Below are 6,624 nucleotides of genomic sequence, written 5' to 3'. Positions count from 1 at the left end.
GTCCTAATCACTTTTTGAACTTCACGGGCCTCATTTAGATGAAGAGCAAATAGCGCTGCAATCCGTCCAGCAAGCCTTTATATGTCACCCGTTCGGAACATAGGGCGTTCGGAACATAGGGCGTTCGGAACATAGGGCGTTCGGAGCATAGGTGTGTCCCCACCTAGAAAGGGTTACAAAAAATGTAAAAATCCCAACTTAAGAGAACCTGAACGTTTGGAACAACAGAAAATCGCAACTTTTGGTGACTACACGTTCACGTTGTCAAATATTTAAGAGTGGCGTTTAACCGGGAGGAGTGGCGTTTAACCGGGAGGACGTTCACTAGTACCATGTTTACAAATGACATGGCCGAAAGTCGGCAGAAGACGGTTGGGTTGGCGTGACGTATTATTAGAATAAAATGAAACTATGAACCTATGAAAGCTGCCACGTATCATGGAGAGCATGTAAAACATGAGAATTTCATATTCACCCTAACGAATGTTGTGTCCGCCGTCCCATCCGCACTTACTGATTTCTGTTGTTTGGGGGTTGAAGGTCAACTTTGACCAGTCTAAGAAAACACTCAAGGGCATATACTATAGTCAGACTTGCCAATAGGGAGTAATGCTTTAATGCACTGAAACAAGGGCTCAGAAAAGTACTTACTGACATTGCAGCCCCAAAAAATTCTTATGGACCAGAAAGCCACAGTTGTCGACTTTGAAACCATGCAAAGAAAACAAACCTCAACTTTGCTGGAAGAGTCCACTCAGAGCACGTGAAACCAAACCGCTAAGATATCTCCTTAAGCCAACTGAAACGTGCAAATTTTGACCAAATTGGGAAAGCTTAGACCCTATCTGTTCCTTTTAGCCCAAAAGTCTCCAAAATGGACCAATTTTTTTTTTTTAAGAAGGGTTTTCAATGGTTTAGTGTAGGGACTAAACCTGTGTTCCAATTTTTTGCACTCCACTGCGCTACTCAACAAGGACGTCAGCCCTCAAGTGAAAACCTTTGAGTCTGACGGACAGAAACAATGTCAACAGTAACATTCCGTACGTCCTAGGAACTAGGACTATAACTAGCTTTAAAGAACGGTTGCAGTCAGATATGCAAAGACTAGGTGTAACAGACCGTTCGGTGTAATATGACCAGCTGCTCAAGCGCCGCGTGCCTGCGAAGCTGGTGTGTTACGCCTAATGGCGGTTATACCGGCTATATAGATACAGATACAGATATCGGAAAAACTCCCAATCTTCCAAAACTTCATGATTCAATATTGCCACTAACTTCAAGTTCAAACCTCACTCAATTCTCAGACTCAGAATAATGCGCTCCCACCCCCCACAACCCCGACAAAACATACAGCCATGTCTTGACTTAGCCCTCTATTGAACCATTCTAAATTGTCTTCACTTCGTTAACTTATCTAGAAGAATTGGTATAAACCTGGTTCCGCCAGATTTTGCCTTTTTAACTTATGAAAAGTACCGGATGCTGCAGAATGTGGATGTTACTTTTGGCGCATACTACCGACTATGTGATAAAATTTGAACATTGTTACATTATATTGTTTCTAGGGTTTAGATGCAGGCATGTTTGGGGAGATCCTGAGTTACATCTACTCAGGAACCCTCCATGTGTCCCTGGACAATGTGCAGCCCCTATACCAGGCAGCCGACCTCCTCCAACTGGACTATGTGAGAGACTCCTGCAGCAGTTACATGGCCATGAACGTGGAGCGCTCCACCTGTGTGGACCTGTACAAGTTTGCTGATGCCTTCTGTCTAGACAATATCCTGAACCCTTGTCTACAGTTGATCGATAGAAACTTTACTGAGGTGGGTCTGTTTTGATAGCAGCAGGTCACTCCGTTTTGATATTCCCATGCAAGAGTATTTAGAATCTGTCAGAGACTTTGCAAACGTAATGCAAAATGAAAGTTCTTTTCTGGCGTAGAGAGACTATCAAAAGATATCTATTGATTCAAATTAACGTAACTACCACAAAATTATTCAAAGGACGGTGATCTAATTTGAAGTGTTTACTGTTCAGTGCTAGCCAGTATTACAAGGAAAGAAAGGTTACAATACCTCATATTTACATGCATGTATTCTGCACCTCCACAGGTTGCCTCCAGCGATGAGTTCTGCAGTCTGAGTGTGAATCAACTGACTGAGATCATCAGCCACGATGAGCTGGATGTTAAAGAGGAGACAACAGTGTGGGAGGCTGTGGTGAGATGGGTGCAGCACAGCAGGGAGGACAGGTAGGTGACTGTTCTTCTTGTACATATTATGGTTTTAATGTGAAGTTCACATGTTTAAGAGTTCGTTGCCACCCCTACTCTATATCTTACAGATTGGACTACCTACCGATCATCCTCCCTCACATCCGCTTCAACCTGCTGACCTCAGATGACACGACAGCTGTCCTGGTACAACCCTTGGTCAGGGATCGAGGATCCTCGGAGTTCTGAGGTCATCAGGAACATGGTACAGAAAGGGAATCACCCCAACCTGAAGCCGAGGCTAGGGATGACCACAGAAATGGCCATTCTTTTCTCTGAAAGGTCGGTACTAGTGCTTTCTGTGGCATTTTAGTAATCCCATATTCAATTACATTTGATTAACAATTACAGACTAATCAGTCTATGCCGTTTTGTGCACCTTCAATGGCAGGCAAAAATACAGTTTTTACTCCATTTCTTCTTCCGTTTTCAAAGTAACAAGATCGATGACATGGACCAGATGCCGGGCACCATGGTAACTGGTAAAGTAGTGGACACTCTACGGTATTATATTACATAATGTAGCAAGTGCCAGCTAGGACAGAGCTGGATGGGCTGGCCATTATAGCTGGTCAGCAGTTAAACTTTGTGGCATGATTTTTGTCCATTTTTTTATTTACTGTCAACTATGTGTTTTGTATTCAACAGGTCAAATCAGATGCTTTGCATAAATCCGGAGGCAGGGAAGTTCTTCAAGATCAGCTGCAGTGTCGTTCCTCGAGTCCTGGCCAAAGCTGTCACCAATGATAGCGATATTTACTGAAGCGTCAGATTTTGCTGAAACGTCAGAAGATCAGTTGTCCCTGTTTAAGTACGAAGGCTTTAGAAATAGGTGGGAACAGAAGTCTTCAGTTCGTTGTGTCAAGGGAGATGACAGACCGAGAGTTGAGCACCTTGTGGAAGCTGGTGGACACCTTCATTACCTTGCTAGGGTTGTTGATCGATCATCAGGGAGAGAAGATGTGTTTATGGCTATGGAAAGGTACAACCAGCACACAGACCAGTGGCACTCTTGTTCACGAGTAGATCTTGAGGGGAGATGGGAACACGGGAATCAGCCGGACGCTTTTGGTATGATAAAAGATTATACAGTGACGTCATGTGGTCGGTACATCTACATCCTCTCAGACACAGAAATGCATCGCTACGACTCAAGCCTGGAGTTTTGGTACAGGCTGACCTTGCCAAGAAACATTCCTCAATTTTGTACAGCCGTTGCCATGGTAACAGAGATCTTCTGTGCGGATTTTAGCTTTGACAAGATAATGATGTACAACACAGAGGCAAATTACTGGCAAGAGATCCCAGTTTTGGGCCAGATTGATGAAGAGGACATAATCTCTGTCAGTTATCCCCGTTTCTTTGTGCTGGAGAATCAGTTGCACGTGCTGTTGACCCGCCGTGATGAAAGGACAGGTTCTGACACCTGTCGTATATGTGTTTATGACAGGCCCACAGCCACTTGGAGTGACTTGAGGCTGCCGAAGGCCCTGCCTCCAGAACTCAGGCAGTGCGTCAGTCCATTCTCTGTGGCACGTATGTATCTGCCATATTTCAAGTCAGACCAAATGCATGCTTAGAGTGCAGCTTACCCAGGGGTTTAACTTTTAGCACACTGAAGTAACCATTTCGCTCCTTAAACTCTATCAGTTACAGCGTTTGGCAGCAGGTACATGTAGAAGGTTCAGGAGTGATTACAGGTATCACAAGTATGTATACAATATAGATCAAGGCTTTGCCGAAAATGTTGTTCATTCTCTGCCTTTTATTATTTTTCTTTATTTTCATCGGTGTTGCGTTGGATGTGATTTACTGTAGCATGTTAGTAATTGTTACTGGATACCCAATTCAGTTTTACGTGTTCACATTTATGCTATATTCTATAAACTTCTATTTACATATATTCACGAATGACATTTAAAAAAAAATCTCCAGTCTTAACTTTCCAAATCCAGGGACCTGTGTTTGAACACCTCCTCAAATTAGATCAATTAACTTCAATCAAATCAACCAGGATGTTTTACTGTTTGTACATATCTTATAAAATCATCCAAGTCTAACCTTCTTCAGCCCACGTAGCTACATATGTTCAACTACTGTTGAATGTAAATGTTAGGGTGTACTGCTTTAGCTGTCATTTGTTAATACAAACGTTTTAGCTCAGCTTACTATCTTTTAGTTTAGTTGTCTGGGATTTTAACCCCTTATTATATGTGTAACGTCGTTTACCTTTTTATTCAATGTAAAGAAAATGTGTGTAACTCAGGTGTTTGAATAAAACGCATTAATATTATATTACTAGTATTATCAAAACAGCAGATTAACATGTTGCACAACTGTATTGTCTTCGGTATCTCTTTATTCGTTTTATAAATAGGTAGCTGTCTTATCTTATTACCTTAATGAACATTGGAGGTATAGTTTTCAGTTTGTGTAATAATGCAAGTGACTCTCAAGAAAGATATCTCGTATATGTGTATGACAGGTCTACTGATGCTTGGAGAGACTTGAAGGTAACCCTGCCTAATGGTGGGTATGTAGTGATTCCATGTGCCCTGTGGCACGTATTTACCTACCGTATCTAACTACACAGAATTTGGACACGTAGATTCGACAAACAGTGCGTATTATGTTGCATGTTTACCCCGTTTCCAACATGTACGGAAGCAATCAGCTTTGACAATTATCGTAATTATTCACAGTAGGCGCCGTTCAAAGAGAGAGACACCCTACAGCTGACTCACGCACTGCAGCCAGAGCTCTGGTAAACTTGTTTATTTCGGCAAACTTGTTTATTTGCACAATTACAAAGCCCAAAAGTAACGCATAATCACAGAAGCCCACGGAACTCAATCAAGCCGTCTTTTTGGTCCAAAGGGGGTTATTTATCCATTACAGGAAAGTATTTTGCGTTTAGATCGACAGTCTGTTATACTGTGCTGTGTGATTTTCATCAGGGTAATCAGGATACTGAGATGATGACGTTGAAATGTTAACCTTCCCGAGGACAGACTCTCTTGACCTATCATTTCCCATTTTGCTGAGTTATAAAATGTGTGCCCCTCATGAAGGCCTGTTGGAGGCTAGCAGAAAGTACAAAGGGATAAATTATGTTCATGTTCACCTGTAAAGCAGTTGACTAATTATATGAATAAAAAACTTCGGGAATTGTTGGTCAAGATGAAGCTAACATCCATACGGCGTAAAAGACCTCAATTGTCTTTTCAGACACTAACTAAATGAAGAGGAACACAATTTTTACTCTCCTTGTTATTTTAAAAAATAAATTATCTATTGCTTTGACACGAAGCAAAATCAATCATTGCTATAAAGTTTTCATGCAGGCGACAAGCGGCTCACATATACTGTAAAAATAGGTTGCCAAGGAAGATATCAGTCAGTTTGGCACGGTACTGCTCCAGCTTGCACACTTGCGGTTCTCACAACCAGTTTACAGTTTTCACCAACGTCACACTGCAAAGGACCAAATCTCACCACCCTTTAACAATCCTCATCCTATTTCACTATACTTCTAACTTCTCCCTAAACATTCTCTGATCCTTAGACGACACACACGACCACTCCTCTACCGGTACTCCACATACATGTAGAAACGCTGTTGTTACATACTTCTGATATGTCGTTTTCCTTCACAGTGAAAAAGGTGTCTACCTCCTACTGTTCTATCGGCAGTTGCGTTGCTATTAAAAACTGCTAGGAGGCGCACTTGCACAGCGTTCTATATATTACAGCATTTTTTACCTGTTGTCTGAAAATAAGTCTAATATTATTTCATGGACGAACAACACACACAATCATACTCTTTAGTGATGAGAAGCCAGAAATACTTAAGAAGGACTTTACAGCATAGTAGGTTGGCACTAAGGAGTCTTCTTGGCGACTTCTACCCTTAAACAAATTCTTAAACAAAATATTTTAAGTAGCTCACAACAGCTGATGGAAAGACACTAAGTTTCTCCGCCAATCTTAAATCAAATTCTTAAATATTTTAATGAGACTATGGTATAAATTTTACAGAATGATAATACACGTAAAACATGAATGGGTCTATATCAACTATAAGTGCTGTACAATATAGAGTAGAGTCGAGCTATGAGAAGTTCTAGGAAATTTTATCTTATCCACTTGGCACGAAAGCGAGAAGTTTGTTCAGCGTACATCTTAGCATCTCTTGTTGCTGTTTGACAGTAAAACTGATCTCCAAGCAGATCTATAGGTTGCGAAGACCGTATCCAAACTGGCAGAAAGAACATTGTATTGCACCTGGTTGCTATAAAAACTCCTCCTGCCAGTTGGATACGGTCTTTGCAACCGTTGGGTCTGCTTGG

General features: G+C 41.5%; 1 long non-coding RNA gene across 1 annotated transcript; it reads left to right on the top strand.

Moving 5' to 3' along the window:
* Window positions 1-2,444: 2,444 nt before the first annotated feature.
* LOC136448591 (uncharacterized) lies at window positions 2,445-4,611 on the top strand. The gene is made up of 2 exons (XR_010757903.1): window positions 2,445-2,557; window positions 2,924-4,611. It is a non-coding gene; the product is annotated as an uncharacterized lncRNA (long non-coding RNA).
* The last annotated feature ends 2,013 nt before the right edge of the window (window positions 4,612-6,624 follow it).

Source organism: Branchiostoma lanceolatum, chromosome 1, assembly GCF_035083965.1.
Source record: "Branchiostoma lanceolatum isolate klBraLanc5 chromosome 1, klBraLanc5.hap2, whole genome shotgun sequence".
NCBI classification, from domain to species: Eukaryota; Metazoa; Chordata; class Leptocardii; order Amphioxiformes; family Branchiostomatidae; genus Branchiostoma; species Branchiostoma lanceolatum.
This window is presented reverse-complemented; position numbering and strand designations above follow the sequence as displayed.